Source organism: Microcaecilia unicolor, unplaced genomic scaffold (genome assembly GCF_901765095.1).
Source record: "Microcaecilia unicolor unplaced genomic scaffold, aMicUni1.1, whole genome shotgun sequence".
Taxonomy (NCBI): Eukaryota; Metazoa; Chordata; class Amphibia; order Gymnophiona; family Siphonopidae; genus Microcaecilia; species Microcaecilia unicolor.
This window is the reverse complement of record NW_021963063.1, coordinates 155,790-173,153: the sequence shown is the minus strand read 5'-3', so window position 1 is coordinate 173,153 and position 17,364 is coordinate 155,790.

The window sequence follows — 17,364 nt, the reverse complement described above, 5'->3', positions numbered from 1 at the left end:
ATGAGCTTCAGCTGAATGCAGACACGGCTGGCTCTATTTTCCCCATGGTTGTGCTGAATAAATCAATGCACGAATCCGATATATTAATTTGGACTTTAGACAGGATCCAATTCATCCTATTTGGTGGTCTATACAAACCACCGGTCTGATTGTTTAGAGAGGAAATAGTGTTTTGTTTTGTTTTTTAAAGACCTTTGTGTACCAGAACTGCTTTTTCAGCCAAGGTCCTAGACTATGCTTCCAACAGGAAATGCAAGCAGGAGCAAGAATGCATTGTAGAAAGTAGTTTAAGAGACCCTGTATTTTGTTTTTAATATTTTATTGAGTATAATTGAAAATACAAAAATATATAGTTAAATTACTACTACTAGCATTTATATAGCGCTACCAGACGCACGCAGCGCTGAACATTTGACAAAGAGCTTACCATCTAAGTAAAACAGACAGACAAGACATTAAGGCAAGGGAAATACAGGGTAAAGAGGAACAGGGGAGGAGGAGGGCAAATGAGTAGGTACAAGCAAGTCACAAATGTATAATATTTACAAGAACAGTAGAACAAGTCCTTTAAAGAAAGCATGAGTACAATGAGTAAATATCCAGGACTAAAGTATAAATATTCTCAGATAACAAAATGGCCGACCTTTGTGATTTATATGCTAGATAAATAATTATCTAAAGTTTTCCATTTTAACAGTTTACGAGATTTCTGGAAAGTACAACTTAAGTTATTTTCATATTTTTTTATACAATATAACCCAATTCCACCACATGTGGAAAGAGGTGAGTTATCCTTCCAATGATTAACGATGACTTTAAGGGCAACAGATATTAGAGGCAAAATAATGGACTTAAGAGAAACCTATTCCATATCTTCTCCCACAACAAATCCTGTCTCAGTGGTGCAAGCACAACAAATTTGTGCCTTTTCACAAAAAGGTTATCCCTAAAGTGGTTGAAATGGACAATAAATTGCAGCATTCAGATAATTGCTATAAATTGGGCCATTACAAGAAATTAGAACATTTGGGATTAAAGATAGTTTAATCCTGCGTAGACGGAATTAATAGAAACTCAGGTCAGAGCTACCAGTTTGAGACGTCTGAGTTTTCATGCAGAGATACTGTTGAGGAAATATCTCAAGGAAGTGGAATACTGATTCAATATCTGACATGATAGAGGTATATAAAATATTGAGTGGAGTGGAACAGGTGGATGTGAAGCGTCTGCTCACGCTTTCCAAAAATACTAGGACTAGGGGGCATGCGATGAAACTACAGTGTAGTAAATTTAAAACAAATCGGAGAAATTTTTTCTTCACCCAACGTGTAATTAAACTCTGGAATTCGTTGCCGGAGAAAGTGGTGAAGGCGGTTAGCTTAGCAGAGTTTAAAAAGGGGTTGGACGGTTTCCTAAAGGACAAGTCCATAAACCGCTACTAAACGGACTTGGAAAAATCCAAAATTCCAGGAATAACATGTATAGAATGTTTCTACATTTGGGTAGCTTGCTAGGTGCCCTTAGCCTGGATTGGCCGCTGTCATGGACAAGATGCTGGGCTCAATGGACCCTTGGTCTTTTCCTAGTATGGCATTACTTATGTACTTATTAAATGTGAATATTTACCTCAGGAGGTCAAGATGAGAAGGTACCTGATGTCCCAACGGGTAGAGAAAATGTCTCTCTTAATCTGAGTTTTAGGAAACTACGCTGATCTATCAGAGCGTGCCCACTGTCTTGGCAACTTTCTTTTCAGAAGATGAAATTATGATTCTTAAAACTTAATTTAGAAAGAAAGATTTCCTATGTTGTGGAAGGAAATTGCAAATTTTTTCAGATCTTTCTAGTTACACAGTCTCAATGTAAGCAATCTACTACTACTACTACTTAACATTTCTAAAACGCTACTAGGGTTATGAAGCGCTGTACAATTTAACAAAGAGAGACAGTCCCTGCTCAAAGAGCTTACAATCTAATAGATAAGAGTGAGACAAATATAGGACAATCAAGCCATTGTGACATCACTGATGAGGTTGGCTCTTAGGCATTGGTGGAATGAGGCATTATGACATCACAATCAGCTCTGGATACCAGAGACTGAAACTCTTCACACTAAGGGGGGAAGTGGGCCAAGTATAGGACAGTCGAGCCATTGTGACATCACTGATGAAGTTGGCTCTTAGGCATTGGTGGAATCAGGCATTATGACATCACAATCTCAGCTCTGGTTAAATCACTGCTATATGTAATACTACTACTACTACTTAACATTTCTACAGCGCTACTAGGGTTACGCAGCGCTGTACAAATTAACAATTAAGGACGGTCCCTGCTCGGAGGAGCTTACAATCTAAAGGACGAAATGTCAAGTTGGGGTAGATAAGTTTAAGGCAAAGATTTTGGCCCTTAGGCCTACATTTTCTTAATTCCCCTTCAAATGTATAATCATTTTTACTAATACTATTTATTTCTTCTTTGAGCCAGATCAGTTAGAAAGATTATTAGATAAGGAAGTGAAATAGTATATCTATAGGTGGAAGATTCGTTAGATCGCTTTAAGTATTGACCTGGTAGAATTTGGTGTCTTTGACTTCTTTGCCTCGGTTTCCTTGCTTGTCTCTCCTTTCTTTGATGTGGACTAGATTGTTTTCTTTGAGTGCTTGCTGTACTTACTATATTTAAAACGTGAATTAAAAAACAAATCCTTTCTGCTAATAAGCAAAATGTTTTAGTGTAAGCTTTATTGAACAGGGATGACCTTTTATGTATCAGTAAAGTACTTGGAATACCCAGCAACCATTTCAGAGGGCCCTATGTCAGAAGTCTGTGAAGTAACCCCCCCCCCCCCCCTCCCAAAGTAAGATTCATTACATAGGACCTGATTGTGCGAGGCTTCCTGTGCCAGGAAGACAATATGGATGAACCTTATTCCATGATGCTATACAGTCATGAGAAATACAGCTTTTTCTCTTTGTGGCCAGTTTTGTAGAATAAGCTGGCTGCTCGGTCATAAAAGCATTCAGATTTATCTGCTTTTAAGAAACAATTGAAAACTTATATATTTGTCAGCTGTTTTTTTTTCTTGATGTTGAATTTACTGTATTCTGCAAATGGTACACATAAGTACATAAGTAATGCCACACTGGGAAAAGACCAAGGGGTCCATCGAGCCCAGCATCCTGTCCATGACAGCGGCCAATCCAGGCCAAGGGCACCTGGCGAGCTTCCCAAACGTACAAACATTCTATACAATCAAGCCATTGTGACATCACTAATGAGGTTGGCTCTTATTGGTGGAATAAGCCACTATGACATCACAATAGGTTAAATCACTGCTCTATGTAATAAAAGTGAGCCAAGTAGAGGACATAAGTACATAAGTAATGCCACACTGGGAAAAGACCAAGGGTCCATCGAGCCCACGACAGCGGCCAATCCAGGCCAAGGGCACCTGACGAGCTTCCCAAACGTACAAACATTCTATACAATCAAGCCATTGTGACATCACTAATGAGGTTGGCTCTTATTGGTGGAATAAGCCACTATGACATCACAATAGGTTAAATCACTGCTCTATGTAATAAAAGTGAGCCAAGTAGAGGACATAAGTACATAAGTAATGCCACACTGGGAAAAGACCAAGGGTCCATCGAGCCCAGCATCCTGTCCACGACAGCGGCCAATCCAGGCCAAGGGCACCTGGCGAGCTTCCCAAACGTACAAACATTCTATACAATCAAGCCATTGTGACATCACTAATGAGGTTGGCTCTTATTGGTGGAATGAGCCACTATGACATCACAATAGGTTAAATCACTGCTCTACGTAATAAAAGTGAGCCAAGTAGAGGACAAAATTACATAAGTAATGCCACACTGGGAAAAGACCAAGGGTCCATCGAGCCCAGCATCCTGTCCACGACAGCGGCCAATCCTGGCCAAGGGCACCTGTGGTGTGTTGTTTAGTGATTTTGATATATGTTTTATTTTAATGTTTTTATATCAAACTGATGCTTACAGAAAGTGGCCACAGAATACCAGCTTCAGTTGAAAGGAAGCACAGATACCCTACGCATGTGGGACAATAATTCCTTAGTGTTCTACTGTGGCAGACAAATACTTAACTTTTTGCACCCAAGTGACAGTGATATGTACACATAATACACTGAAATGTGCTTTTGCGACTGTTATCTGGACAGACCAAGACAGCAAGAGAAAGAATATGAAATGCAGGACATTTTTTGGCACTGCTACAGACTCAGACATAGGTAAACAAACCTATCCAAGGTAGAGATTCAAAGGCTCTCAATTAAATTAATCCTGCTTCAATTAAAGCCTCAAATATTAAACTTAAATACAGAATTGTAAAACAATTTGTAGTAATTAGCATATTTTATCAATGTGCTTTAATGCTGTGTAATGTGCTGGTAACTGAAATTTATAATGAGTTGTACCAGCAGATGGATTGCACACTTCATGCATCTAATGAAAAATGGAAGGAAGCCTGCAGCTCAGTCCACCGTAAGAGCAAAATAGTCTTGTAGTGATATTGGGGAATTGTTTGAGTGGATCAAAGCTATTTTTAAGGGGGGGGAATACAACTGATTTGAAGCTTGTGTGTTCTGCCTTTCAGAACACAAGTTATCTAACATAAGTAAATTAAAGAATTAGAGCACCGTAATAGAATTTTTAATGAATTTATAAACCAGCAGTCAAAGAAGAAGTCATAAGGCAGTGAACTTAACAATGCAATTAAATCATATAAAGAAACCAACACATGTTTAAAAACAAAATGCAAAACCGCAAAAGTAGAGGCTGACAAATGCGTAAACCAATAGGGAGATAATATCAAAAAACAGTTTATTCAGAATATTCATATCGGGGACCCGACACGGTCCGTGTTTCGGCGCCAAAGTGCCTGCCTCAGGGGTCACAAACAACTTTCCCTGAGAAGAAGCTGATTGGCTTGAATAATTCCTTTATATATGCACGTGGTTATAAAAACAAGTTAATCCACAGAGAGACTAAAAGACCGGCCAACCGATCAGCAAACACAGATATTCTGAATAAACTGCTTTTTTAAAAATATTATCTCCCTATTGGTTTGCGCATTTGTCAGCCTCTACTTTTGCTGTTTTGCTTTGACTCTCCGTGGAGGCTCCTCCTGTCTTCTTGTAAAAACAAAATGCACCATACGCAGTAAGACTGTCAGCAAGAAGGCCACACAATTACAAAGAGATGAAAAATAACCAGGTCTTTAAACATTAAAAAAAAAAAATTTAATTCAATTTCTCCATTAAAGAGCCAGGAAGAGGTTCTCAGGACGCACCTGGCCAGTCAGGTTTCAGGATATCCACAATGAATATGCATGAGAAATTTGCATGCTCTACCTCCTTGTATGAAAATGTTTCACGTACGCATTCATTGTGGGGTAGCCTGAAATCCTGACCCCTGGACTAGGTTGAGAATCCCTACTCCAGCACAGTGTAGGAGCAGTAACTGAAAAGGGTAGCCTCGCTCCTTGACGGCTGCAACCCAGTTGGGATTTCAGGATTTCCCCAATGAATATACATCCATACGACGAAGTTAAGAGGGAACAGGCTTAGGAGTAATCTAAGAAACTATTATTTCACAGAAAGGGTGGTGGAGGCATGGAATGGCCTCCAGGTGGAGCAGGACTGTGTCAGAATTTAAAAAGGCAAGGGATATAAGCACGTGGGATCGCTTAGGAAAAGGAAGAGTTAGGGATTACAGAGGATGGGCAGACTGGCCTTTATCTGCCGTCATGTTTCTATCTATACCACCTTACAATTACACAAAATACATATCAAATCCTGTTCGGGCGCACCTGCTTCTCAGAGTGGAGGAGTGGCCTAGTGGTTAGGGTGGTGGACTTTGGTCCTGGGGAACTGAGTTCAATTCCCACTTCAGGCACAGGCAGCTCCTTGTGACTCTGGGCAAGTCACTTAACCCTCCATTGCCCCATGTAAGCCGCATTGAGCCTGCCATGAGTGGGAAAGCGCGGGGTACAAATGTAACAAAAATAAATAGATACTATTGGAGATTCTACATGGAATGTTGCTACTATTGGAGATTCTACGTGGAATGTTGCTATTCCACTAGCAACATTCCACGTAGAAGGCTACGCAGGCTTCTGTTTCTGTGGCCTGCGCGGCCACATTGGTGATCTGCAAGGGCCGATTTCTACATGGAATGTTGCTAGTGGAATAGCAACATTCCACGTAGAATCTCCAATAGTAGCAACAGTGGAGGAGTGGCCTAGTGGTTCGGGTGGTGGACTTTGGTCCTGGGGAACTGAGTTTGATTCCCACTGCAGGCACAGGCAGCTCCTTGTGACTCTGGGCAAGTCACTTAACCCTCCATTGCCCGCTGCATTGAGCCTGTCATGAGTGGGAAAGCGCGGGGTACAAATGTAACAAAAAAAAAATATTTAAAACCAGCCCCCACAATACACAGAAAACATGTTCTCCCAGCCCCACTAGATTTCCCACTGGAGCATCCAATAGCTGTGCAGCCGGTGACAGTGCTCTAGAGTCACTGATGTCATGTCAGTGGCTCTGGGACATACTACCTACTGGGCAGGGTTTCTGGCTCCTGAAGGCACCATGCAGTGAAACATATTGTGTCGAGCCTGGATGTGAGGTGCATCATCAGAGCACTGTGTCTAGTTGGTCTTATGCTAGGCCCTGCTGTTATCTACAATGCGAGATCTTCATGAACAATAATTTGGATATTGTGAGATATTTGGAAAATGCACACTGAGCAGAGACAGTCTCGAACATGCCATATGATTTCAAATGTTACTTGCTCAGAATAGAGAATGGGTAGGCCTAAATACGCTTAACAATTTAAATCACAGCACATCTGTAATGAAGATTTAATTTTTTGCTCCATCAAATGAAAGATACAGGGAGGAAACTGATGTCTAACGAACTGGTCATACAACAAGCAAAAGCACTCAAAGTGGAGGGACACTCAATCCCTACGAGCAATCATCTCGCTTGTGGTTGTTTGGACGTGAGGCTCCATTGTATATGTAACAGATTTTTATTGTCCTATGCAAGCCTTGAGATCACAAGGTTCCTATTGGCTTGTTGTAGAGATGTCTAGTGGAGATGACAGAATCTGCATTTTCTGTGATTGGACCCCTTGAACGGAACAAGCGCCTGATGGTGCCAGTTAAAAAAAAAATGGTTGAAAACTTTTTTGTACGAACATATGGTGGGCAGTGATAGTTTGGCAACAGTACTAGGGGGAAGAGGATGTCTTTGGTTTGGATCTGTATTTGTGTCTGTTTTGTTGAGTTTTTCTTGTTTTATATTTGGCTTTGGTTTTATGTATGTGAATTGTACCCCGCCCAGTTATTAGGCAAGCTAGAAATGTGCAATAACTAAATGTTTCTTCCAGTTGTGAGTTGTTGTAGCACTGATTAGTTAACTAAACTGAAGTTACCTAGGTTTAGAATATGCGGGATGCAAAGAACAAACAAAGAAACTTCAGACCGTACAAAACATGGCAACTAGGCTTATATTTGGAAAAATGCGATTTGAAAGCGCAAAACCTCTCCGCAAAAAGCTACACTGGCTCCCAATCAAAGAACGCATTGCTTTCAAAATCTGCACCGGTTCACAAAATCATCTACGGTGAAGCCCCAGGATACATGACACATCTGATCAACTTACAAACCAGAAACATATCAGAATCAACACAAACATTTCTAAATCTTCACTACTCAAGCTGCAAAGGTCTTAAATACAAATCAATCTACGCATACAGTTTCTCCTACATAAGCACGCAATTATGGAATGCATTACCAAAAGCCTTGAAAACGACATACAACTACCTAAACGTCAAGAAATCACTACTACAACTTGTTCCAAAAGGCATACCCTAACGACCCAACTAAATGCCTGAACTCTGCTACACAAAACTCAAGTACATAATGGACATTACTCAACTCTTCCGTTGTACGACTCCCTAATGTGACAGTGCTACATCAACTCTATCCTATCACAACATTACCTTGTATTTGTTCACCGGAGACTTCAAAGGCTCTCTGGTACTGTGTAAGCCACATTGAGCCTGCAAATAGGTGGGAAAATGTGGGATAGAAATGTAAAATAAATAAAATAAAAGATGAATAGATTGGAAAAATACCTTTCTACTCTTTCCTCCACTTGCTGTGATCAATGGCTGTTCCTTCCCCTACAGGGCTAGATCATGGACTTCCACCTACTGGCCAAAACGTGCAGTTTGTAAATTATCAAATGTAATTTTAATACTGAAAAGGTCAAAATGTAATCAGATCTGAGTTACACCTGGGTACACCTATTTCCTATCTACTTCTGCTAAGATTGGGAAGGCTGAGCATGTTGTAACCTTGGGAGACTCTCATCTGGGTTACAACTGGTTCTTGTCCTTACTTAAAATATGGTGATATAGACCACTAGAAGCTGTCTGACTCCATGGGCATTGTGAAGTCTCAGATGGTTCAGTAACTTCCCAGACAGCCACCAGCACATTGGCCATGCCGACAACTGCAACAGCAATGTGTGTCTTAGGGTGAAAATCACTTAAGAAATATTTAGGGGTACACCTCTAGAAAATCCTGCTGGTAAAAGTAAGGCTGCCAACTGGACCCAGATGCACAGAATAGGGTTGAGCTAGTCCTGGATTAATCCTTTTGCATGCAGGGCCTTGTTCTGATATCCCCATTGCATTCCCTAAAAAAAAAGACAAGTCCCAGCATGCAATGGGGTAAATCCAGGACTGGATCAAGTGTCCTGCAAATCTGGGTCCAGTTGGTAGCCTTATCTTAAAAGGGACTGGCTCTGCTACTATGCACCTGTCTAGGCAGGGGGGGGGGGGCTATTAATATATCTAATTTAATTATTTAGTACCAGTAGCATTTCGCCAATTGGACTGGTCAATGGGCCAATAGATTTCAGGTAGTCTACAAATGCAAGCAACAAGCAGTCTCTTCCACATGGCATGTCTGCAAACACTTATAATGAAATAGACAGCAATACCTATTAAGATGGTCAATGCAGACAGGTTTGGCTGACAGCCCTCCAGCTAAACCCCCAAAACATCACATACAATACCTAACAAGTGTCTTGAGACCTGATCTGTTATAAAGTATCTTAAAAACTGAGATTATTCAGTTTCACTGTGGAAATGGTGTGCAGCTAGCAGTTTGAACTGAATAATACAACACATGTGGAATTGGAGTTAAAATACGGAACTCATTGTCTCCCTATCCGTTTCCGCATTCAATTCAAACTTCTCTTGCTGACCTATAAGTGCATTCCCTCTACCGCTCCCCAGTACCTCTCCACTCTTCTCTCCTTACGCCCCCCCCCCTCGGGTACTCTGTTCCGTGGATAAATCTCTCGTCTGTCCCCTTCTCCTCTACTGCTAATTCCAGACTCCATTCCTTTTATCTCGCTGCACCTCACGCCTGGAATAGACTTCCTGAGCCTGTACGTCTAGCCCCAACTTTGGCCGTTTTCAAGTCCAGGCTAAAAGCCCACCTCTTTAACGCTGCTTTTGACTCCTAACCACTACTCACTTGCCCTGTACCCTTTTACCCCACCTCTTTAATTCCCTTACCTCTTACTTGTTCTGTTTGTCTGTCCTATTTAGATTGTGAGCTCTTTGAGCAGGGACTGTCTTTTCATGTATGGTGTACAGCGCTGCGTATGCCTTGTAGCGCTATAGAAGTGATAACTAGTAGTAGTAATATAGAAGCCTGCCCTTGCAGATCAGCAACGCGGCCGCGCAGGCTTCTGAGTCTGACGTCCTGCACGTATGTGCAGGACGTCAGACTCACAGAAACAGAAGCCTGCGCGGCCGCATTGCTGATCTGCAAGGGCAGGCTTCTAGATGGAATGTTGCTAGTGGAGGAGTAGGCTAGTGGTTAGTGCAGTGGGACATGGGATGTTGTTACTATTTGAGATTCTGGAATGTTGCTATTACTTGAGATTCTACATGGAATGTTGCTACTGTTGGAGATTCTGTTGCTACTATTTGAGATTCTACATGGAATGTTGCTACTGTTTGAGATTCTACATGGAATGTTGCTATTCCACTAGCAACATTCCATTTTTAGATTGTGAGCTCTTTGAGCAGGGACTGTCTTTTTGTGTATGGTGTACAGCGCTGCGTATGCCTTGTAGCGCTATAGAAGTGATAAGTAGTAGTATTTATTCAGCAATATTTATTTTAGATTTGCTCACACCTTTTTCAGTAGGAGCTCAAGGTGAGTTACATTCAGGTACACTGGATGACAATTACTCATTATTTTCAGAGAGGTTTAAAAACCTGGTTAAGAATATTTGTCTTAAGTTGTGGGTAAAGAAAGTGGTAGATGTTGGAATGTAGGAGAACTTTTATGTATATTTCCAGGTAGGCCTGGTTCTCTTTTTGTGATCCGCACAGAACTCTTCCCAGTTCTGTGATCACCTAACTGAACTAAAGAAGAAAAAAAAAAGTGACAATTGTTTGGCACTGAACAATCAGAGAGCACAAGCCAATATAGGAAAGTGAACTATGCTCAGGGTGACTGTTCTGACACTGGTAGTGAAAGGTGCTGCCTTTGGCACCAAATATGTTTTTAAGTCACTAAAAGATCCATTTCTTAGCTCAGTGACATTCACCAGACATACAGGGTAAGCGGGCACAAGAAAGTACAATATGTTTGCAAACGCTGCCACTTGCAGGAAGGTGATGGGCAATGCAGAGAGGGCTTAGCTTCATTTTAGCAAGTCAGATTTACAATGAGAAAAAAAGAAATACAGTAGGTGGCTATGCTCTCCATAATAATCAAAATCCACTAAATGAAAATGTGTTATGAAAGGAAGGAAAAAGGCCTCAAAGAGCTCAAGAATCATATAGATTTTTTTTTTTTTTTTTTTTTAGAGCTGAACAGATCAAAAGATCTTCTCTTCATCATTGGCCAAAAAAGTCCAACTCTTAGCTGTCACTGCTAGTTGGCTTTTTCTTGTCAATTCGCTGTAGCTCGATATAGTATCGATCGTATCACTGAGTTTTTTTTGATGGACATTATACTCATAAAAAAATAGAAAAACGAAAAAAAAAATAAAAATTTGATGGATATCATAATCAGAGAAAAGAAGAAAAGAAAAAAAAAAAAGAGTGGAGGAGTGGCCTAGTGGTTAGGGTGGTGGACTTTGGTCCTGGGGAACTGAGTTCGATTCCCACTTCAGGCACAGGCAGCTCCTTGTGACTCTGGGCAAGTCACTTAACCCTCCATTGCCCCATGTAAGCCGCATTGAGCCTGCCATGAGTGGGAAAGCGCAGGGTACAAATGTAACAAAAATAAAATAGATACTATTGGAGATTCTACATGGAATGTTGCTACTATTGGAGATTCTACATGGAATGTTGCTATTCCACTAGCAACATTCCATGTAAAAGGCTGCGCAGGCTTCTGTTTCTGTGAGTCTCACGTGCAGGACATCAGACTCACAGAAGCAGAAGCCTGCGCGGCCACATTGGTGATCTGCAAGGGCCGACTTCTACATGGAATGTTGCTAGTGGAATAGCAACATTCCATATAGAATCTCAAATAGTAGCAACAGTGGAGGAGTGGCCTAGTGGTTAGGGTGATGGACTTTGGTCCTGGGGAACTGAGTTTGATTCCCACTTCAGGCACAGGCAGCTCCTTGTGACTCTGGGCAAGTCACTTAACCCTCCATTGCCCCATGTAAGCCGCATTGAGCCTGCTGTGAGTGGGAAAGCGCGGGGTACAAATGTAACAAAAAAAAAGATAAGGATGTCAACAAGGAAGGTTTTTTGGCCAATGATGACGAGAAGATCTTTTGATCTGTTCAGTTCTAAAAAAAAAAAAAAAAATCTATATGATTCATGAGCGCTTTGAGGCCTTTTTCCTTCCTAAGACATTTTCATTTAGTAGATTTTGATTATTATTTAGTCAAGTGATCTTGCATTTCCACACCCTTCACTTTTATTTGGTTTAGTGTATCCTCTCCATAAATACAGACACTGTTAATCTGCTATGGGGCTGAAATAGAAAGCATTTTTTTTTCTTCAGACACACAAACTTGGAAAAAAAAAACCCTTTAATACATCAATCCTTTGTCACACAGTGCATGTTACTACTTTAATAGTAAATGTCTATCTGTATATACATACTGTTTAAAAATGTGAAGGGTGCATCTGTATAGTCTATTTCCCTACAGGATAAAGTATGCTTGTTTTCTGATCTCTACTGAGTCAGACCTCCATCATCCACAGCAGGGCTGAAAGTATCTATTTAAATGAGGCAGCGGAGATGAGCTCTTATTTTAGGACAGAGAACATGCTAAAACACAACATAAGGAAATTTAGTAAATGTTTTATGGTAAAAGAGTAGCTTAAAAATAATTGTACATGTTCTCCCATAGCCTGTGGAGGGACGTAAATAGAGCACTCACGATTGGCTGAAGCTCTCTGGGATTTCATAGGTTCCATGACAAAACAGAGCTTCTCAACCTCTCTCAGAGACACATTTTCAGGATTGCACAATTAATATGCATGAGATAGGTTTTCAAGACCACCACCATAAATATGTATGACATGAACTTCCAGAGAGGCCTGTTGTATGCAAATCTAACTGGCAGGATGTGCCTCCAGGAGGTTGAGCAGCGCTGTGATTTAAAAAAAAAAAAAAAAATCAACCATGCTGTAGCTGGTGTAGTTGAGTTTAATATTTTCATTCTAATTGGGTCGATTGTTCAGCCTCTACTAACGTATAATTATTTCAGCAGTAGCCATTTCTGGGCAGACTTACAATTACACTGGCTCAAAAGTTATTGGTGCAATATTTAGAAGTGTTAGAGACTTCTTCTCTCCTCTCAATATTGCCTGTCTATTGTCTTCAAAAATGTATTTTGAGGGTTAAAGGAGGGAGGCCTAGAACATTTTTTTCAAGATACTATTACCTGAGGTGGAGGCGATTCCCACTTTTTTTTTTTTTTTTGGCTTACTACTACTACTTAACATTTCTAGAGCGCTACTAGGGTTACGCAGCGCTGTACAATTTAACATAGAAGGACAGTCCCTGCTCAAAGGAGCTTACAATCTAATAGATAAGAGTGAGACAAATATAGGACAATCAAGCCATTGTGACATCACTGATGAGGTTGGCTCTTAGGCATTGGTGGAATGAGGCATTATGACATCACAATCTCAGCTCTGGATACCAGAGACTGAAACTCTTCACACTAAGGGGGGAAGTGGGCCAAGTATAGGACAGTCGAGCCATTGTGACATCACTGAGGAGGTTGGCTCTTAGGCATTGGTGGAATGAGGCATTATGACATCACAATCTCAGCTCTGGTTAAATCACTGCTATATGTAATACTACTACTACTACTTAACATTTCTAGAGCGCTACTAGGGTTACGCAGCGCTGTACAATTTAACAAAGAGAGACAGTCCCTGCTCAAAGAGCTTCACATAAGAAACCTTAAAATAGGGAACGTGTATGCTAAAACCAAGCGCATGTTGTCCAGAAAGGAAAGATGTCAACCATCATTCATGAAAAGGTGCCTCTAAACCAAGTAAAAGTTTTAGCTATGGAAATCTCACCACTACAAGATCAACTCTACATAACTTTAGCAGGCATATTTTTTCAGTAACATACCAGAATATTAATACAAAGTATGATTTTTTTTTAATGAAATTCTCTTTCTTCTTGAGCCCCAGTAAGTCAATGGATGTTTTACTGAAAAGCTCACTTACTACTACTACTACTATTTAGCATTTCTATAGCGCTACAAGGCGTACGCAGCACAAATATAGAAGAAAGACAGTCCCTGCTCAAAGAGCTTACAATCTAATAGACAAAAAAATAAATAAAGTAAGCAAACCAAATCAATTAATGTGAACGGGAAGGAGGAGAGGAGGGTAGGTGGAGGCGAGTGGTTACCAGTGGTTACGAGTCAAAAGCAATGTTAAAGAGGTGGGTTTTCAGTCTAGATTTAAAGGTGGCCAAGGATGGGGCAAGACGTAGGGGCTCAGGAAGTTTATTCAAGGCGTAGGGTGCAGCGAGACAGAAGGCGCGAAGTCTGGAGTTGGCAGTAGTGGAGAAGGGAACAGATAAGAAGGATTTATCCATGGAGCGGAGTGCACGGGAAGGGGTGTAGGGAAGGACGAGTGTGGAGAGATACTGGGGAGCAGCAGAGTGAGTACATTTATAGGTTAGTAGAAGAAGTTTGAACAGGATGCGAAAACGGATAGGGAGCCAGTGAAGCGACTTGAGGAGAGGGGTAGTATGAGTGTCATTTCTGACTATTGGAAGTAGGGACGGGCTATCATTATGTGAAGAAATATTGTTCGCCAATAATATTGGCGCTAGAGTGCATACGCTTGACAATGTTTGTTCCAGAATGGGGGGGGGGGGGGGGGAAGACACAGTTTCTGGCTGCCCACCCCTGTGTGCTAGGCTTACATTTGCTGCATGAAAAATTAAGTATAGTATCAGATTGACATGTTGCCTTATTATATATATTTGCTTGAATAGTTTTCTGCCCTTTTGTAAAACATTATTGAAAATTCGGTGTCTTACGTACTGCTAATAACAGAGAACTTAATTTACTTAGCCCAATTAAAACCACAAAGTCTACACTACATTATATACAGATGACTGGTGCTTTACTACAAATATGTAAGGAGGCTAGGAAAAGTGGATATTGGTAAGCTGAAATATAAGTTGTTTTTTTTTTAAGCAAGTGGGGAAAGTATGCAGAGTACAGCTTGTGAAATTCTTTCCAACCCCCTCTATATGTGGGGTGGGGTGTGTGTGTACTTTCCATGTTTCTGGGATCAGGCGAGGAGATGGCAGGTTTAAAGATGAAATTTCTTAAATCACAGTGCTACAAGTGTATATACGCTTCATTTGTGTCTCCTACAGAACTGTATTGTGGCTTTTTTGGAGGGGGTTCATTTCTCTTCTGCCTCCTACCAGAAGCTTCCTCCATATTACCTTCTCCTTTCGAGTCCAAAAATGTCCAGATATACAGTACCACCTATCACTCTACCCGAAACATTAATATAAAATTCTGCTGAAGACAACTGTACTCAGGTGGTTAGGATTGACATCTCACAGCCTCCTCCCCCTACCCAAAAAAATTATTGTGGAGATAGTCTATTTTTTATTTGTTACATTTGTATCCCACATTTTCCTACACATTTGCAGGCTCAATGTGGCTTACATAATACCATGAAGGCATTCGCCAAGTCCAGTATGGGAATACTACAAAATGTTATAGTGGGATAGGGAAGATAAGATTCAATCAAGTTGGGTTTGAGGTAAAAGGGTTTGTCAATGTTCAACACGATCTTTGATAGTGAAGTGTTGCAGGGTTGAGTCACTTAAGTTGGGTCATTCGGATATGCCCTTCCGAATAGGTGAGTCTTTAATAATTTTCTGAATTTTAGGTGATCATAAGTTGTTTTCGCCACTTGTGGCAGTGCGTTCCACAAGTGCGTGCTTATGTAAGAGAAGTTGGACGCATGGGTTGTCTTGTATTTTAGTCCTTTGCAATTAGGGTAGTGGAGATTCAGATAAGACCGTGATAGGGGTTAGTGCAGCAACCTGGAAGCTAACTGCATACTGGCCGATATACAGACCAGTGCACGGAGACCTTGTCCAGGAGTCCAGAAAATTGGCAGATTTATGGGGACTCATAATTAAAACCGCAGTAACGACAAGCAGAATTGGTTATGGCCCCCGTAATACATAGTAACATAGTAGATGACGACAGAAAAAGACCTGCATGGTCCATCCAGTCTGCCCAACAAGATAAACTCATATGTGCTACTTTTTAACTAACTCAGGACAGGTACAAATCAAGGTAAGTATAGTAGTAAATATATGCAAAGTTTGCCAGTGACTTGATCTGGCCCTGTCCACAGCAACAGATCGCAGTGGGCAATACACACAGCAACCAATCGGAAAACTGTACGATTTCTGAAGTGGTTTTCAGAACAGAATTAAAGGGATAGGAAAATAGTGCTGGGCAAGTAGGGGAAGTAGATGGGCTGCTGCTTTTCCTGATTTGGCTACACTTGCATTTTAAATGTACAAATGAATGCATCTTTCTGATCAGCAATTGCTCTGAGTTCAAATGATCGGCAATGCACAGCAAAACAACCCATTCTGCAACTTTGTGCTGTTCTGTGAGAATAAAAGACAAGTCCAGGGCAGCGTCCACGCTCTCATTACCTCTCGCCTGGACTACTGCAACTTACTCCTCACCGGCCTCCCACTTAGCCATCTATCCCCCCTTCAATCTGTTCAGAACTCTGCTGCACTTCTCATATTCCGCCAGAACCGATATACTCATATCACCCCTCTCCTCAGGTCACTTCACTGGCTTCCGATCAGATACCGCATTCAATTCAAGCTTCTCCTTCTTACCTACAAATGCACTCAGTCTGCTGCCCCTCACTATCTTTCTACCCTCATCTCCCCTTACGTTCCCGCCCGTAACCTCCGTTCACAGGATAAATCCCTCCTCTCAGTACCCTTCTCCACCACCGCCAACTCCAGGCTCCGCTCATTCTGCCTCGCCTCACCCTATGCTTGGAACAACCTTCCTGAACCCTTACGCCAAGCCCCCTCCCTGCCCGTCTTCAAGTCTTTGCTTAAAGCCCACCTCTTCAATGCTGCATTCGGCACCTAACCCTTACCGTTCACTGAATCCAGACTGCCCCAATTTGACTGCCCCTATCAGACCGACCGTTCACTTGTCTATTAGATTGTAAGCTCTTTGAGCAGGGACTGTCTCTCTTTGTTAAATTGTACAGCGCTGCGTAACCCTAGTAGCGCTCTAGAAATGTTAAGTAGTAGTAGTAGCGTTTATAAAACGTCTTTCCAGCAGTGATGTACTGCATCATGGAGCTCAGCTGTACCCTAGATTATCTGAGAAAGACCACTTTATTGGAACTGGGCTGAATCTTTAAAACTGTAGAAAAGCTTTATAGAAAATTCTTTTCAACACAGTAAAATAAGGTGGAAAAACTGCCATGTTCACTTTGTACATTAAAACAGATGGCCCAAGAGTTAAGAACTATAACCCTCATACACAAGCAGACATTGACAAATGATTATCCAAGTTGACTGTAGTGGGTCTCACATAGTAACATAGTAGATGACGGCAGAAAAAGACCTGCACGGTCCATCTAGTCTGCCCACGATAAACTCATGTGTGTATACCTTACCTTGATTTGTACCTGTCTTTTTCAGGGCACAGACCGTATAAGTCTGTCCAGCAGTATTTCCCGCCTCCCAACCACCAGTCCCGCCTCCCATCAC